At 38.3% G+C, this 19,319-nt stretch overlaps 1 protein-coding gene and 1 non-coding gene across 2 annotated transcripts in view; one reads left to right on the forward strand and one right to left on the reverse strand.

Annotated features, from left to right (window-relative positions):
* Positions 1-19,319, forward strand: part of IQCH (IQ motif containing H) — a 247,554-nt gene that overhangs the window by 46,110 nt on the left and 182,125 nt on the right. The gene's annotated exons all lie outside the window — the stretch shown is intronic.
* On the reverse strand, positions 12,301-12,373 carry TRNAE-CUC (transfer RNA glutamic acid (anticodon CUC)). Its single transcript has one exon. It is a non-coding gene; the product is annotated as a tRNA-Glu (tRNA).

Here is a 19,319-nt window from a genome sequence, read left to right on the forward strand (position 1 = left end):
CCTTCAGAGACTACATCACTTAGCCTTGAAAGACTGTATGCTGAGATGTCAAATTGACTTGTTCAGAGTCATCATTACAGCCACAGCCCCGATGATGCAACTCCCAGATTAATGTATTTCCTTTGGTGCCTTGTGGGACCACCACTCTCTCAGGGGAGGCAAGTCTTGATCAGTATAACTGACAGATGGAAGCAAGCTTCAAGCTAAGCCTTTGTGAAACTGATGGACATGGCTGAAAACAGACCTGGTGTGTATTTTAAGCACTGGAAGCAACAGAAGCAAAGGCAGAGGTGGAGAATAATGAAAGTAATGGAGGATATGCTTAGAGATTTGCCCAGTCATGTTGACTTTTTATAAAGCAAGAAGCCAAAAGATGTGGTTTGATGCATAGAGCCAATTGATGGATGCCCTGGAATGGGCCACGGAAATCTAATTGTGTGACCTTCATCTAGATTATAAAGAGAAGGGCTTAAGGCAGACAGTTTCTGAAATTAGATCACTTCTCCAGATGCTCTAACTGAAGGGCAGCTTGAGAATTCTCCTAAACAATCTCTCTCCCTTGATGTCCTCATTGGTTATTAAACTTTATTTCCTATCCTGTTGGGTATAAAGATTTCTTGAATAGCACTATCTGCTGAACTTGTGAGAAGTTCTTGAAAATGCCTGATTAGAGTTCTACAGGCAGCACTTAACCTTTTACTTACCCTCTGTCTCTTCCCTGTGAATGGCCACCAAGAGCTGGCCAGTCTAGCAGGATGGCTGAGACTTCCTCTTAACCTCTCTTTCGCTGCTGATGCTGAATACCCCATTGCCACCTAGGACTCTGCCATAACCCTAACCCCTATCCTCTCTCACCTCTTCCTCCAACGCTGGTCAAAATCAGGTCTTGTTTGGGACAGGAGTTGTGGAGAGAGAAGGTTAAAGAATAGGAGTGGTTGATGCCTCGCCAATGCTTGCTGCCCTTCTGTCTTCTGCCCCCAAGTCACGCACTTCCTCCCTGTCAGTTATCAGCCTCAACACTCCTCCCCCAAATTCAGCCTCTTACCAGCTCCCTGTGGTCCCATCTGCTCATGCAAAGAAGTGCCCAGGAGACTATCACAGTCCAAGTGTTTCCTAAAACGTGGGTGTGTTTCCAAACTTATCATCTGTTTATACTAAATGGTGTTCATTTGATTGGCTTTTTCCTTCCTGAGTTTCCCCCTCTTTTGCGGGGAGTAAAAACCCTAAGGAAATCTTCAGAGTGTTCTTGTTTAGAACAGGAATCACAAAAGTACATCCTCTTAGGCCCGCTGGGTGACAGCTGACTGAAGTGACCAGGTCTACGAGCTGGGATGCTGAACTGAGGAGATGGCCCTTCCGACAGGGAACAGCTGCCTCAGCTCCAGCCCTTTGCTGCGTTTTCAAAAGAAGCTGGAGACTTGTATTCACATTTTTGGTGAAATCTCCTGATTTTCAAGTATTTGCTCAGATAATTTAAAAAACTCTATGTAGTCAAAGAGAGCGGTCTCCAGGCTATATCTGTCTTACAGTCCAGAGCCCCCTGGAGGGCGAGTACTTTGGTGTAGCAGAGTACAATACTTTGTCAAAGTTGATCAATCTCTTGGGTGCGGCTTGACTCACAAGAGGCTGATGTATAAACTGGAATTCTGCTTTCTTTATTCTAAGGAGAGCTATAATGGCCAAACAGACCTGAATGTTCAAGTCAGCTGATCTGATGAGCATATTGTGTCCTTATTAGAAAGCTACACAGAAAGCCCTGTTAGAAGCCTGCTTAGTGAACAGAGAAACTGACTAAGGGTAATTAGTTGGACGATCTTCACAGTGAACAGCATCACACATTTATAGTCTGATGCATCCATCTGTGAAGCTACTTCTGCCAAAGGGATATGACTACATCCCTGTGAAGTAAGTGCTTTATGGCACTGAGCAAATTTGATTCTCTGATTCAACTTTTTATAATAAATAGCTACTGTCTGCTTGGAGCTGATGATGTGAATTACGTTGCACTGTGATGAGCTTCTTAAAACGACAACCATATTTATCCCCTTGGAATAAATGATATTACCCCCATTTTACTGATTGAACAAACAAACTGTGGCTAAGAGAAATTAAGTTACTTGCTCCAGTCTTACAATCAATACGTGGTAGAATCCAGATTCAAATTTTGGCCTACCTGATGTTAGAGCTTGTGCTCTTTCTTTTCTTTCTTTCATTTTTTTTAAAAAAATATTTCTCTCCTTGTTTATTTGGCTATGCCAGGTCTTAGTTGCAGCATGCAGGATCTCTAGTTGTGGCATATGGGATCTAGTTCCCTGAGCAGGGATGGAACCTGGACCCCTTGCATTAGGCAGCACAGAGTCTTAGCCACTGGACCACTGTGGAAGTCCCTAGAGCTTATGTTCTTAACCAATGCCTTCCTCTTTACTAAGAAAGGGAAAGTTGCTCAGTCGTGTCTAACTCTTTGTGACCCCATGGGCTAGTGGAATTCTCCAGGCCAGAACACTGGAGTTGGTAACCTTTCCCTTCTCCAGGGGATCTTCCCAACCCAGGGATCAAACCCTAGTCTCCCCCATTGCAGGGAGATTCTTTACCAACTAAGCTACAAGGGAAGCCCAAGAACACTGGAGTGGGTAGCCTATCCCTTCTCCAAGGGATCTTCCCAACCCAGGAATCAACCTGGGGTCTCCAGCATTGCAGGCAGATTCTTTATCAACTGAGCTCTCAGGGAAGCCCTCTTTACTAAGTTCCTGGTAAAAAGATCACTCACCTTCAGCTGACTCTGGTTTCTTTGATGAGACTAACTAGACTACATTCCAACTTGGGGCCTGAGTCTTTCACATTAAACCTCTGCATGGAGCTGGCCACGCTGATAATCTATTTTTCTGGTTTCATACTCAGAGTTGGGGATGGGGTGAGGGAATATATCTCCTTGTCACTACTATAAATTTCTTCCCCAAGTAGCTGTATTACCCAGAAGAGGAAAGCGTCTCAGGCTGGAAGAAATAGGATGCATATGGGAGAAAAAAAGAAAGATAAGAAAGGTGAGAAGGAGCCAGCCCATAAAGAGAAGTATTCTTGGGGGGTTTGCTGATGAGACACCCTGCTTCCCTTGTCTCCCCATATTTCCCAAGCCACCAGGGCCATGAGAGCAAAAATTCTCCTTTTCCCATGCCTTGCTGGTGAGAGGTCCAGAAATGTCCAGTCATTAGGTTCAGTTGTACTAATATCTCACATGAGTTTGCCTAAGGATCTTACCAGCTTAAGATGTTTCTAGGAAAACTTCTCTGAGTTTCAAAGTACTCATTTCCATTTCTAACTTAAATGGTCCTATTCTTACAGAAGGTTGTCAGGAGAAGCTGTGAACTGAAAACAGGCAGTCACCCCCAGAGAGGCTAGCTGATACCCAAAGAATCCCCTTCTCCACCCATTAAAAGAGGCACTTGATACCTAATATTGGAGTCATTCAATATAAACACAATTTAGGGGGAAAGAGGATTGCCTTTCAGTGAAGGATTTTCAAAGCTGTTACCTTGGCATGGAATTATCATTTAATGGAAAACACTGAAATCTCAGGGGAAGTACCTGTCACCATCTTTCCATAGTTTTGGGTTTATTATTCCATTTACCAGTAGTTTCAAGAGTAGGACCTAGACTTTACTAGGAGAGGATAATTCACCCACAACCTTGGGGGGAAGTAGAACTCTGTTCTAGTCTGGAGCATTTACAGGACACATATCTGTGCTTCCAAGCAGAGCTGCCCTCTAAGCTAAAATATATTGCCTGCTCAGGAAAATGCACATTAAGTAACACGCCTGAGTCCTTCCCTGTGTTGGGCATGGTGTTAACTACAACATACATGGACTATCTCACGCAGCCCTTTAATCCTGCAAGTACTATTACTACTTTCATTTTGTATTTGGGGAAACTGAGGCAAAGGTGGTTAAATAACGCACCCAAAGTCACATAGCTAAAGGTCAGAGGGTCATAATTCAAACTCAGCCAGTCTGACTTCCAAGTTGGCATTCTTAATATACCACCTCTGATAGCTTTGAGGATGGTGACACTGACCTGCATCCAAGGAACAGACCTGGGACCCTGCCCAAAATTAATTCCTTGATGACCAAGAAATTTGTGGAGAAATTTCTCTACCTTGGTCTGGAAATAAAAGTAAAAAATCAAACCACTTAGTGATAAGCTACATTAACTTAAGGATTAGAATAATGAGAAGCTGGTACTTTTCCCCCCAGCTGTATTGAGATATAATTGACATGTAATATTGTGTAAATTTAAGGTGTACAATGTCGTGATAAGATACATATATTCCTTATGAAATGACTATATGAGAATAAGATTGGTTATCACATCTGTCATCTCATATAATTACCTTTGGCGTGAGTGAGTGTGTGTGTGCTGAGAACATTTAAGATCTATTCTCTAGAGCTGGTACTTTTACTGTGAAAATTTTCCCCAGCTAGGTTGTAAACCCCTTTGAGAGCAGGTACCATATTTCCAACATCAAGCAGAGTGCCCTATCTGGCCAGAATCCAGTGAAAAGTAACTCTTGATATGTGTATGTGGTTAAGGATTTTGAATAACAAATTGTTCAGTTCAGTTCAGTTCAGTCGCTCAGTCGTATCCGGCTCTTTGCGACCCCATGAATCACAGCACGCCAGGTCTCCCTGTCCATCACCAACTCCCGGAGTTCACTCATACTCATGTCCATCGAGTCGGTGATGCCATCCAGCCATCTCATTCTCTGTCATCCCCTTCTCCTCCCGCCCCCAATCCTTCCCAGCATCAGAGTCTTTTCCAGTGAGTCAACTCGTCGCATGAGGTGGCCAAAGTATTGGAGTTTCAGCTTTAGCATCAGTCCTTCCAATGAACACCCAGGATTGATCTCCTTTAGAATGGACTGGCTGGATCTCCTTGCAGTCCAAGGGCTGCATGCTTTTAAAGTCTTTACATGAATTTACTGAGCAATGTCGAAGAACAGTTGAATAAATAAAAAGATATATCATACTCCTGAAAAGGAAAAATGATTATAATAAAAATGCCAGTTCTCTCCAAATTAATCTTTATATCTAATGTAATTCCAATCAAAATTCTTACGGGTTTTATTTGGTTTGCATGGAATATTAATCTTTTCAACTTGCCAGTGTTCATCATCTTAAAAAATAATTGAGCAAAGACTTCATTTTTTTTCTAAAGAATATTAATGAAGGTGAACTTTTTATACTTCTTATTAAAACATATAATTACAAAAATTATAGATTGGGAGTTTGGAATTGACATATACACACTTATATTTAAAATAGGTAACTAACAAGAACCTACTATATAGCATAGGAAACTGTAATAATCTAATGGGAAAACAACTTGAAAGAGAATAGATACATGGAAATGTATAACTGAATAACTTGGCTTTACACCTGTAACTAACACAACATTGTTAATCACTAAATATAAAATTTAAGAAATAACAATCTTTAAAAATTAAAACAATTATAACAGCATCCTCTGGGCACAAAAATTAACAGACAGATTGACGGAATAAAAGAAATGAGCTTAGATATTGGCGTTGGTATAAAAGTCACACTATAAGTCAGTAGGAAAGGGAGGGCCTGTTAGATAAATAGTGCTGAGTCACTTGGCTAAATATTTGGGAAAAAAGCATTAAGCTAATGAGAGTCCCTTGGACTGCAAGGAGATCCAACCAGTCCATTCTAAAGGAGATCAATCCTGGGTATTCATTGGAAGGACTGATGCTAAAGCTGAAACTCCTATACTTTGGCCACCTCATGTGATGAGTTGACTCACTGGAAAAGAGTCTGATGCTAGCAGGGATTGGGGGCGGGAGGAGAAAGGGACGACAGAGAATGAGATGGCTGGATGGCATCACCGACTTGATGGACATGAGTTTGAGTGAACTCTGGGAGTTGGTGATGGACAGGGAGGCCTGGCATGCTGTGATTCATGGGGTCGCAAAGAGTTGGACACGACTGAGCGACTGAACTGAACTGAACTGAAGCTTATACTCTTCTGAAGAGGTGGCAAGAATACACAGAAGAACTGTACAAAAAAGATCTTCACGACCAAGATAATCACAATGGCGTGATCACTCACCTAGAGCCAGACATCCTGGAATGTGAAGTCCAGTGGGCCTTAGAAAGCATCACTATGAACAAAGCTAGTGGAGGTGATGGAATTCCAGTGGAGCTGTTTCAAATCCTGAAAGATGATGCTGTGAAAGTGCTGCACTCAATATGCCAGCAAATTTGGAAAACTCAGCAGTGGCCACAGGACTGGAAAAGGTCAGTCTTCATTCCAGTCCCAAAGAAAGGCAATGCCAAAGAATGCTCAAACTACTGCACAATGGCACTCATCTCACACACTAGTAAAGTCATGCTCAAAATTCTCCAAGCCAGGCTTCAGCAATACGTGAACTGTGAACTTCCAGATGTTCAAGCTGGTTTTAGAAAAGGCAGAGGAACCAGAGATCAAATAGCCAACATCCGCTGGATTATGGAAAAAGCAAGAGAGTTCCAGAATAACATCTATTTCTGCTTTATTGACTATGCCAAAGCCTTTGACTGTGTGGATCACAATAAACTGTGTAAATTCTGAAAGAGATGGGAATACCAGACAGCCTGACCTGCCTCTTGAGAAACCTATATGCAGGTCAGGAAGCAACAGTTAGAACTGGACATGGAACAACAGACTGGTTCCAAATAGGAAAAGGAGTACGCCAAGGCTGTATATTGTCACCTGCTTATTTAACTTATATACAGAGTACATCATGAGGAACACTGGACTGGAAGAAGCACAAGCTGGAATCAAGATTGCCAGGAGAAATATCAATAACCTCAGATATGCAGATGACACCACCCTTATGGCAGAAAGTGAAGAGGAACTAAAAAGCCTCTTGATGAAAGTGAAAGAGGAGAGTGAAAAAGTTGGCTTGAAGCTCAACATTCAGAAAACGAAGATCATGGCATCTGGTCCCATCACTTCATGGGAAATAGATGGGGAAACAGTGGAAACAGTGTTAGACTTTATTTTTGGGGGGCTCCAAAATCACTGCAGATGCTGACTGCAGCCATGAAATTAAGACGCTTACTCCATGGAAGGAAAGTTATGATCAACCTAGATAGCATATTAAAAAGCAGAGACATTACTTTGCCAACCAAGGTCCATCTAGTCAAGGCTATGGTTTTTCCAGTGGTCATGTATGGTTGTAAGAGTTGGACTATGAAGAAAGCTGAGTGTCAAAGAATTGATGCTTTTGAACTGTGGTGTTGGAGAAGACTCTTGAGAGTCCCTTGGACCTCAAGGAGATCCAACCAGTCCATTCTAAAGGAGATCAGTCCTGGGTGTTCATTCGAAGGACTGTTGCTAAAGCTGAAACTCCAATTCTTCGGCCACCTCATGCGAAGAGTTGACTCATTGGAAAAGACTCTGCTGCTGGAGGGACTGGGGGCAGGAGGAGAATGGGACGACAGAGGATGAGATGGCTGGATGGCATCACCAACTTGATGGACATGAGTATGAGTGAACTCCGGGAGTTGGTGATGGACAGGGAGGCCTGGTGTGCTGTGATTCATGGGGTCGCAAAGAGTTGGACACGACTGAGCAACTGAACTGAACTGAACTGAACCTTATAATCTAAACAAAGAAAACTCTAAATGGATTAAATTAAAAGTTAACAAAAGGGAAAAAAAGAAAACAATAAAAGAGAACTATTTTTCAAGTTAGTTAAAGGAATATTTTTTAAAAATTGAAGTATAGTTGATTATAATGTTGTATTAGTTTCTGGTGTATAGAAAAGTGATTCAGTTATACATACACTCATATACATGTACATACATATACATATGTGTGTACACATATGTACTTCCCAGGTGACTCAATGGTAAAGAATCCACCTGCCAATGCAAGAAATGCAGGAGATGTGGGTTCGATCCCTGGGTTGGGATGATCCCCTAGAGGAGGAAATGGCAACCCACTCTCGTATTCTTGCCTGGAGTATCCCATGAACAGAGGAGCCTGGCAGACTGCAGTCCATGGGGTGGCAAAGAGTCAGACATGACTAAGCGACTGAGCACATAGGCACAGACATATGTATATATATGTGTGTGTGTACACATATGTATATTCTTTCTCAGATTCTTTTCCCTGACAGGTTATTACAAAATATTGAGTTCCCTGTGCTATAAAGTAGGTCCTTGCTGGTTATCTATTTTATATAAAGTAGCATGTTTCTGTTAATCCTAAACTCCTAATCTTTCTCTCCCCATGCCTTCTTCTCTTGGTAACCATAAATTTGTTTTCCATGTCTGAGTCTGTCTCTGTTTTGTACATGAGTTCATTTGTACTGTTTTTAGATTTCACATATAAGTGTTATCATGATATTTGTCTTTCTCTGACTTACTTCATTTATATGTTAATCTCTGGGTCCATCCATGTTGCTGCAAATGGCATTGTTTCATTCTTTCTTTAATGGCTGAGTAATATTCCAGGGTGTGTGAGTGAGTGTGTGTATGTATGTATACACCATGTCTTCTTTATCCATTCACCTGTTGTTGGACACTTAGGTTGTTTTCATGGCTTGGCTGTTGTACTAATAAATAGTGCTGCTATGAACACTGGGGTACCTTTGTCATTTTGAAGTGGGATTGCTGCATCCTACTGTAGCTCCAGTTTTAGTTTTTTAAGGAACCCCCATAGTGTTCTCCATAATGACTGCACCAATTTACATTCCCCCAACAGTGTAGAAGTGTTCCCTTTTATCCACAAGCTCTCCAGCACTTATTATTTGTAGACGTTTTGATGAAAAGGAAGATTTTTTTCCACAGTTAACCTCATACAATATTAATAATCCTCATTACAAGAAAAGTCCACATTTACATTGGGCTCCAATCCTGGATTTGTCACTAACTTCTCTGTGATTTGGGGGCAAATTACTTACACTCTTTGGAACTTAGTTTGCTCACTTATAAACTTAGGGCACTGGATCAAATCATCTCTAAGATATTATCCAGTTCTGACAATCCTGATTTTCAGAATCTGATCAAAATCTCTTTCCTTTGGCTCCCTTCCTTTCCCATTTATATCCAACAACACAGGACATGTAAAACAGAAAGGTAGACCAGGTGAAGCTGTTTTCTCTTCTGACCGCAGAAGTAAAATTCACAGAAGGCATTAATGTTTTCACTTTTCCATACATGCATTTAACAAAGTATTTATTAACAACCTGTTAGGTACCTGTCCCTGTCTTAGTGACTTTTATATGTTATCCTTGCATACTCAGAACATGTCACAGAGATTATTACTCCCCTAATAATCTCAGGATTGTATAGGTTAAGATATACAACCAAGTCATGTAATTAACATATGGTTAACTCAGAATTTAGACATATATTTTCTTGGCAGTCTGATTCAGCCTAGGAAAATTATTCCAAGAGAATCTGTGCAAAAAGGACAAACACTTACACACACACACACACACACACACACACACACACACACACACACATGCACTCACTGAGAGTATTAAGACAAGCTGGTTAAGAATCCACCTGCAATGCAGAAGACCTGAGTTCAATCCCTGAGCTGGGACGATCTCCTGGAGAAGGGAAAGGATAACCACTCCATTATGCTGGCCTGGAGAATTCCATGGACTGTATAGTCCATGGAGTCACAAAGAGTTGTACATGACTGAGTGACTATCACACACACAATATACTTTAAAAATCAACTTCTTAACTAAATGAATAATGTAATTTTTAATGGGCTTAATTTATATTTGGAAGTCCTTCATTGAGTTAAAAATACTTGAACTAGAAGAATTCCTAACCTGCTTTCAGGTTTGCTTAGGCATCTCTTCTGCAGACTTCAATGATACAACACAGAAATTATGGCAAAGCCCAGTGGAGTCATTGAAGTAAAAGTCTCAGTACTGCTCAGGAAGGGATGCCAAATTAAATAAAAAGAGCCCCAGCAGTTCTGCAGCTGCGTGCCAACCCAACTGCTGGTGTGAAGTAAATGAGGACCAAACTTCATTTCACTTGTGACCCTAGCCGGTATTTAAACAAAAATGCCTAGAGACTTACACACTGTTCTGTAATAAGGGAATAAATATCAATAGCAAAAATAATTATAAACAACGATAAACTACTCACAAAGACTTTCTTAGATCTTAACTGAAAGGACTACCATTTAAACTCATTGCCTCTCTTGTAGTCTCTAGTAAAGGTTTAGATTGTAGATTATAAGATTATATATTATATTATATTATAAGATTATATATTATATATTATACTGTAATATATAGCCCTAAGGTTACAGAGGAAAAATTATATAGATAGTAGAGGTACTCCAGTTACTTTCCTTTCCATGTCTTTGACAAAATTCAATATGCAAAAATCACAAACATAAGTGAACCAGTTTTTTTTTTCTAGTATGAGATGTAATAAACATGCAGGTGAAAGGCCAATACTTCATTATTCTCTATTACTTTTCTAGATTTTTTAAATCTGGAGAGATTACTTTCCCAGATTTTAGAAATTTCTATTGGAAGGCTACAAATAAATGCTATTAAATACAGAGAGACAAAATAGAAACAAGAAATAGAGTTTTATCTGTCAGTCTATCAGAAAATCCTGAGTCCATTATGTTTGAAGTTCCTTCAAAGAAAATTTTCATGTAAAATCAAGTTATCACTCATCTTTTATCTTTGCAGAATGGTCTAATAGTTACAATACAGCAAGTACTGTTGTTAGCTACGTTTAATCTTTTGATCGGTTTTTTCCAAAATGTTTTCCAAAGAATACTGGTTCCTTGGAATGTTAATAGGTATTCCATGAAAGAAAAGTTTTGTGGTCCCATAAAATTGGGGACCATGACGTTAAAGAGAGACAGACTGACTTTCATACCATTAGGCCACCTGGAGTCACGAACAGGCTGATGTACATTTTGAATCTTTAGGAGGAGGGTAGCCAATGCCATTAGCAATGTTTCCAAAATTTCCTCAGAATTCTTTTTTTGCAAAATAGCTATAGACCATATTCAAAGGAACAAACTTTGAAAATTTTTGCTTAAGGGCTGGATTTTATTGTAACTATTTTTAATGGAAAAAATTTTAGACGATATTACATATTTTCCTTCTTTAGTCACATTTTACTGAAATTTAATATTTTCTTGGGGATTTGGGGGCATCATAACAAACTCCACTTTCTTCTTTTTTTTTTTTAATGTGATATACTGTTCAGGGCCTGTGAGGTGTGCAGATGCTCACACCTCAGACTTCTCTGCGTTTCATGTAATATTTCTTTTGGCATCTCTTCCACGGTCACCTCTACTCACCGCATTCTTTGAATCTGTTCAGAATCCCAGGGTGATTTCTACTACTGACTACCCTTTTATCATCCTGAGACCCTTCTCAATTCTGAGAACAGTGACCTTCTGTGTGCCATTTCTTTTCCTCCCTCCCTCCCCCCTTCTTTCTTTCTCTCGTTCTGTTTCTCTCTTTCCTGTTTCTAATATTGGTAATTTATGAGTTCTCTTTTTCTTGATCATTCTCCCTGGGGTTTATCTACTTTATTAGTCTTTTCTAAGAATCACTTTGGGCTTTGTTGATTTTCTCTGTTAAATGTTTTCTATTTCATTTATTTCTCCTTTTAAAAATTCTCTTCACTTGAGTTTATTTTACTCTTTTTTTAAAGCTTCTTAAGGTAGAACATTAGATCACTGATTTTAGACCTTTCTTATTTTCTAAAATGAGCATTTAGACTTGATAAGTTTTTCTCTAAGCAGTTTTTTAACTGCATCTCACACATTTTGATATGTCACATTTTCAATATCATTCAGTTCAAAGTTCCTTTAATGATTTTTTTCTTTGACTTATGAGTTAATTTCTAAATATTTGGGGTTTTTGTTTTTTTGATTTTTTTTTTAGTTTTCTCCTTCTTACTGAATTCTAATTTAATTCCACTGGGGGGCAAATAATATATATTATAAGATTTAAATCTTTTGAAATTGATTGAGACTTATTTTGTGGCCCAGGATATAATTTAGTTTAGTTTTAATTTTCACGTATATTTGAAAAGAATGTCTATTTCACTGTTGTTGGTTGTAGTGGTCTATCAATATCAATTCGGTCAGGATGGCTGTTGGTGATATTCAGATTATCTATATTCTTTTTTTCCTCATAATTTAGAGACTATTTAGATTCTGTAATGAAACCCATGTTGATAAAACCTTACTTTTGGGGGAGGGCATGCCACACGGCTTGTGAGATCTTAGTTCCCCAACCAGGGATTGAACCTGGGCACTCTGCATTGAGAGTGCAGAGTCCTAACCATTGGACCAGCAGGGAAATCCCATGATCTTCTATATCCTTAATGATTCTTAAAGTCTATTTGTTCTACAAATTACTGAGGGAGGAATTTCAACTCTAATCAAAGATTTATCTCTTTCTTTAGTTTTGATTGTTTTTATTACATATATTTTGTATTAATGTTATTAGAGACATACATGTTTATAATTTTTATGCTTTCTCAACCAACTAAACTTTTTATTCCTCTTTTTCTTTGATGATACTCTGTGTCTTAAAAATCTACTTTGTCTGATATTTAAAAAGCCACTCTTTTCTTTGCTTACTGTTTGCATGGCATTTTAATCTTTTTTTTTGTTATTACTCAATCCTGTGTCTTTAAAACTAAAATCCATCTCTTAAAGATAGCATACAGTTTTATCTTGTTTTTAAAATCCAGCTTGATAATCTCTCATTTTTAATTAACATTTAATCAGTTTCTATTTAATGTAGTCATTGACATGATTTGATTTAGAACAACCATTTTTCTACTCGTTTTCTATTTTTTTCCAACTCTTTTTCTGTCCCTTTGTTTCCTGCTTTACTTTTTAAATTTTTAAAAAATATTCTGTTTTATTGGCTTTTAAGCTGTACTTCTCTGTATTATTTTTAGTGGTTGCTCTAGGAATTACAGTATGCATCCTTAACTTATTAGCATTTCCTTGGAGTTAATATTGCTCCAGTTCACATACGATGTAAGGAACTTGAAACTATAGGATTCCAGTTACCTCCCAATTCTTTGTGCTTTGGTTATCATGTAATAAACTGCATATGTTATAATTTTTGCCTTAAATACTCAATTATCTTCAAGAGGAATTAAGACAAAAATATAAAATATATAGTCTTATATTTACTATAGAGTTCTAAGTTTCCACCTTGGATCATTTTCTGTCAGCCTAAAGAACTTCCTTTAAGCATTTCTTATAACTCGTACTGCTTATGTGAGACTTACTATAATGCTGTCTGCTTTTATCAAAAAATAGTATTTCCCTTTATAGAGAATTTTGAGTTGCCAGGCTTTGGGTTTTTAATATCAACATTTTTAAGTTCCATTGTTTCTGATGAGAAGTTAGCCATCATCTGGATCATTGATTCCCTGTATAAATTTTTTTTTTTCTTTCCTATCTACTTTTAAGTTTCCTCTGTCTTTGTCTTCCAGGGATTTGATCATGATGTGTTCATGTGTGACTTTCTTTGTCTTTATCCTCCTTCAGATTCGTTGACCTTCTAGGATCTGTAAGTTTATGTTTTCCAAAAATTGGGGAACATTTTGGCCATTATTTCTTTGACGTTTTTCTCCACATTTGTCTTTCTCCTCTTTCTGGGATTTCAATTACATATAAAATATATGACATGAAATTTCATGGGTCACAGAGGATCTATTCTTTTTCTTATTATTTTTTTCTTTTTGCTCTTGAGATTAAATGCATCTATTAATCTCTCTTGCTTCTTATGCGCCCTTCAATCTGCCATCAAGCCTATCCAATGAACTTGTCATCTCAGACATTTTACTTTTCATTTCTAAAATTTCCATTTAGTTCTTTTTTTTATAGTTTTCAACCAAGATTTTCCATTTGTTAATTAATGATGATAACAGTTTTCTTTTGCCTCTTAAAAAATATGTATAACAGCTTTAAAGTTCTTTTTTGCCAAATCTACTCTCTGGATTATCTTGACATCTTTATATTGTAAAAAACTAATTTATTAAGGTATGATTGACATATAAAATCTGTACATATTTAGTGTATACAACTCGATGGGTGTGGGGAAACCATCACCACAGTCTATGCTGTAAATTGGTTAATCACTTCCAGGGTCTGTTTCTATTGATGACAATTTCTCTTGCATGGATATTTTCCTCTATTTCTTAGCATTTTATCATTAAGGATATTATAAATGTGTTACACAAACTGAATTCTGTCACCATGTGTTAATTCTTACTCAAGTAGGCAATGAATTTGGTGAGACTCAAATTCCAAATGCTGGCCTGAGTGGGTAGAAGCTAAAATATGCTCAGTTTTTTCAGTCAGTGCTCAGTTTTTCAAATTGCTAACTATTGCATCTTTGCTGGGATTCTTAAATCACTTCCATATATGTGTAGCTCTAAGGTTATCCAAGTATTTGCATGTCATTTATTGGCCAGTTTTGAATCCCTGCCATGTAACTTTCTCCTTTTTGGGATTCCCCTTCGTTTTGAGCCTTTATGATAGCCTTAAAGTCCATCCTTTTACTTCTTTAGCAAGTGAAACTGTGCCTTTCTTCTTAAATTATAGTCACTTTGCATCTTATCGACTGAGAAGTACTTTTGAATCACATACATAAATCTCAAATGTTCAGTTCAGTTCAGTAGCTCAATCATTTCTGACTCTTTGAGACCCCATAGGCTGCAGCACGCCAGTCTTCCCTGTCCATCACCAACTCCTGGAGCTTATTCAGACTCATGTCCATTGAGTTGGTGATGCCATCCAACCATCTCATCCTCTGTCCGCCGCTTCTCCTCCCACCTTCAATCTTTCCCAGCATCAGAGTCTTTTCTAGTGAGTCAGTTCTTCGCATCAGGTTGCCAAAGTATTGGAGTTTCAGCTTCAGCATCAGTCTTCCAATGAATATTCAGGACTGATTTCCTTTAGGATGGACTGGTTGGATCTCCTTGCAGTCTAAGGGACGCTCGAGAGTCTTCTCCAACATCACAATTCAAAATCATAAATTCTTGGGTGCTCAGCTTTCTTTTACAATCCAACTCTCACATCCATACGTGACTACTAGAAAAACCATGGCTTTGACTAGTCAGACTTTTGTCGGCAAACTAATGTCTCTGCTTTTTAACTAGCTGTCTAGGGTGGTCATAACTCTTCTTCCAAGGAGTAAGCATCTTTTAATTTCATGGCTGCAGTCACCATCTGCAGTGACTTTGGAGGCTCCCAGAATAAAGTCTGACACTGTTTCCATTGTTTCCCCATCTATTTGCCATGAAATGATGGGACCAGATGCCATGATCTTAGTTTTGTGAATGTTGAGCTTCAAGCCAACTTTTTCACTTTCCTCTTTCACTTTCATCGAAAGGCTTTTTAGTTCTTCACTTTCGGCCATAAGGGTGGTGTCATCTACACATTTGAGGTTATTGATATTTCTCCCAGCAACCTTGATTCCAGTTTGTGCTTCCAGCCCAGCATTCCTCTTGATGTACTCTGCATATAAGTTAAATAAGCAGGGTGACAATATACAGCCTTGATGTACTCCTTTTCCTATTTGGAACCAGTCTGTTGTTCCACGTCCAGTTCTAACTGTTGCTTCCTGACCTGCATACAGATTTCTCAAGAGGCAGGTCAGGTGGTCTGGTATTCCCATCTCTTGAAGAATTTTCCACAGTTTGTTGTGATCCACACAGTCAAAGGCTTTGGCATAGTCAATAAAGCAGAAGTAGATATTTTTCTGCAACTCTCTTGCTTTTTTGATGATCCAGCAGATGTTGTCTATTTGATCTCTGCCAATAGTTTCTTATTTCCTCATCAACTCCCTTCTAGCTTCTGTTTTCAATTTACCTGTGTACCTTCAAATAGTTTTTCCTTTTTTAATATTTTATCCGGAATTTATAATTGTTATGTTCAGGAGGATTAGTCTGTTATAAGCTATCATTACCACACTGGTGACTAACCTATTTTTCAGACTTGCTATTGTACTATCTTTATCTGAAAGGAAAATATTTGCTATTAATATGGTTATGTTAATTGCTTCTTTCCAATGTCTTAAGTGATTATATTTTTAAAAACTTTTTTGCTCTATTTCTTCAAATGAGTTTAAAAGACAGATTTAGATGAATTCTGAATTATGTAATGCCTTCAGGGGCTACACAAATACCTAAAATATATGTTGTAAATGAAATAAGCAAAGTACAAAGAAAAGCTATATGAACTCAGAGGAAGAAGAGATCAGAGGTGATTTCCTAGAGGCTATTACCTTTCAGGCAGTAGTTAAAAAGTGATCGATAGTAGCCAGAGCTGAGAGAAAGAGGGAGAGAGAGCATTCCAGAAGAAACCTCATAAACAATGCAAAAAGTGGGAGGTTTGGAGGCTCAAGTCTTACTGGTTATAGCTATAAATGTAATTTTTAATATAACTCAAAATCAATACTATGGTGTGAACACACTGCTATACATAAAAATATGGGTAAATCTCACACCAATTTTAAAAGAAAAAAGTCAGATACAAAAGAATACATACTATAATGATCCATTTATGTTAAGTTCAAAACCAGAAAACTTATAGGTGGTAATAGAATTGAGAATAGTGGTTACCTTTGGTTTATGGAAGCAACTGGGAGGGAACATGAGTGAAGTCCCTTGGGTGCTTGCAATGTTGTACCTCTTTTTCTGAAGGCTGGTTACCTAGAGTTCACTTTGTAAAAATTTATCAATTGATGACTTTATGATTTGTGCCTTTAAAAAATATCACAATTCAATAAAATGTTTATGTGAAACAAAAATGAAACTGGGTTTATCATGAAAAGTTTATCAGAAACGTTTATCATGTGTATTTCCATATATTAACATGTTAATTCCTCACAATGACATTATGGAAGTCAAGTTATGCTGAATTTTATGTGAAATTGAATTATATGAACTTGAAATACCATGATGTAAAATAATAAATTCTGGCTTTATACACAAAATTTGAAATGATTCAAATCTCCCCAAGTTAAAAAAAATAAAATTTCATTTTCTTACAAAGCTGGATCAATCTGAGCAAATTTAAGATCTATTTAAGCTTAAGGGAAGTAACACTTGAGTACATAAAAATATCCTGTGTAATTCAGGATAATAGTTTAACAAATAACAGATTAAATGCAACACTAGTTAATGCTTTTTGGTGTCACAGTTTCAGCAGAGCATTTTGTGACTGACACCGCAGTTCTACAATGCCAGCTACCACACACTTTCCATTTTACTGCTCTGTCCTACTGAACAGGCTATTTTCTATCTTGTGATCTAAGATGACTGTGACTCACCCACCAGCTTTCTGCAGTTCAACCAGGAGAATCACTGCAGTTTCTCTACTGCCAGCCAGAACTTGTCACAAAGACATGGGAAGCTACAAGAGGGCCTGGAAAATGCAGTTTCTGGTTGAGCATTGATGGTTCACCAGATGTCTTTGCCATGCTATCTAGTTGTTTTGAATTATGTGAGTTTACAATTATAAAATGTCTCCAGGAATAGATCCTTTACATAAAATTCAGCTGCTCTGTAGATAAGAATATTCCTATTTTACAGAAGATAAAACTGAGACTCAGAGATAGTAAATGACTTATGCCTGCCCTGTACATTGCTAAGAAAATGGCAAAGCTGGGACTCAAATACAGTTCTCAAACTCAGGGTTCTTGCTTTTGAGGTACAGAAGCCTCTCCAGAGAGTTTTTCTTCTAGTTCCAAGAGTACTGGTAACCCTTATGTTCCCAGTGAATTTCAGGTGCTTGATGTCTCATTGGGAGAGAATTCAGTGAGACACAAAGTGATAGGTGAGAAGTGGACTTATTAAGAGAGAAACACACTCCACAGACAGAGTGTGGGCCATCTCAGAAGGTGAGAGAGCCTCAAAGCATGGCGTGATTGGTTTTTATGGGATGGATAATTTCCTAGGCTAATGAGTGGAAGGATTACTCCCATTATTTCAGGAAAGGGTTAGAGATTTCTAGGAATTTGGCCATGCCCACTTTGGGCCTTTATGGTTAGCTTCACATCCACTGGATCATAGAAAAAGCAAGAGAATTCCAGAAAAACTTCTGCTTCAATGACTACACTAAAGCCTTTGTTTCACAACAAACTGGAAAATTCTTTTTTTTTTAATTTTTATTTATTTTAATTGGAGGCTAATTACTTTACATTATTGTATTGGTTTTGCCATACATTGACATGAATCTGCCCCGGGTGTACATATGTTCCCCATCTTGAACCCCCCTCCCACCTCCCTCCCCATCCCATCCCTCTGGTTCATCCCAGTACACTAGCCCCGAGCATCTTGTATCATGCATCGAACTTGGACTGGCGATTCATTTTACATATGATAATATACATGTTTCAGTGCCATTCTCCCAAATCATCCCACCCTCGTCCTCTCACACAGAGTCCAAAAGACTGTTCTATACATCTGTGTCTCTTTTGCTGTCTCGTATACAGGGCTATTGTTATCATCTTTCTAAATTCCATATATGTGCATTAATATACTGTATTGGTGTTTTTCTTTCTGGCTTACTTCACTCTGTATAATAGGCTCCAGTTTCATCCACCTCATTAGAACTGATTCAAATGCATTCTTTTTAATGGCTGAGTAATTGAGTCTATGCCCCAAACAGTAATGCTGAAGAAGCCAAAGTTGAACGGTTCTATGAAGACCTACAAGACCTTTTAGAACTAACACCCAAAAAAGATGTCCTTTTCATTATAGGGGACTGGAATGCAAAAGTAGGAAGTCAAGAAACACCTGGAGTAACAGGCAAATTTGGCCTTAGAGCACGGAATGAAGCAGGGCAAAGGCTAATAGAGTTTTGCCAAGAGTACGCACTGGTCATAGCAAATACCCTCTTCCAACAACACAAGAGAAGACTCTACACATGGACATCACCAGATGGTCAACACCGAAATCAGACTGATTATATTCTTTGCAGCCAAAGATGGAGAAGCTCTATACAGTCAGCAAAAACAAGACCAGGAGCTGACTGTGGCTCAGATCATGAACTCCTTATTGCCAAATTCAGACTCAAATTGAAGAAAGTAGGGAAAACCACTAGACCACTCAGATATGACCTAAATCAAATCCCTTATGATTATACAGTGGAAGTAAGAAATAGATTTAAAGGACTAGATCTGATAGATAGAGTGCCTGATGAACTCTGGACGGAGGTTCGTGACATTGTACAGGAGACAGGGACCAAGACCATCCCCATGGAAAAGAAATGCA

Source organism: Moschus berezovskii, chromosome 9 (genome assembly GCF_049115385.1).
Source record: "Moschus berezovskii isolate FMDL1 chromosome 9, NW_MosBer_1.0, whole genome shotgun sequence".
NCBI classification, from domain to species: domain Eukaryota; kingdom Metazoa; phylum Chordata; class Mammalia; order Artiodactyla; family Moschidae; genus Moschus; species Moschus berezovskii.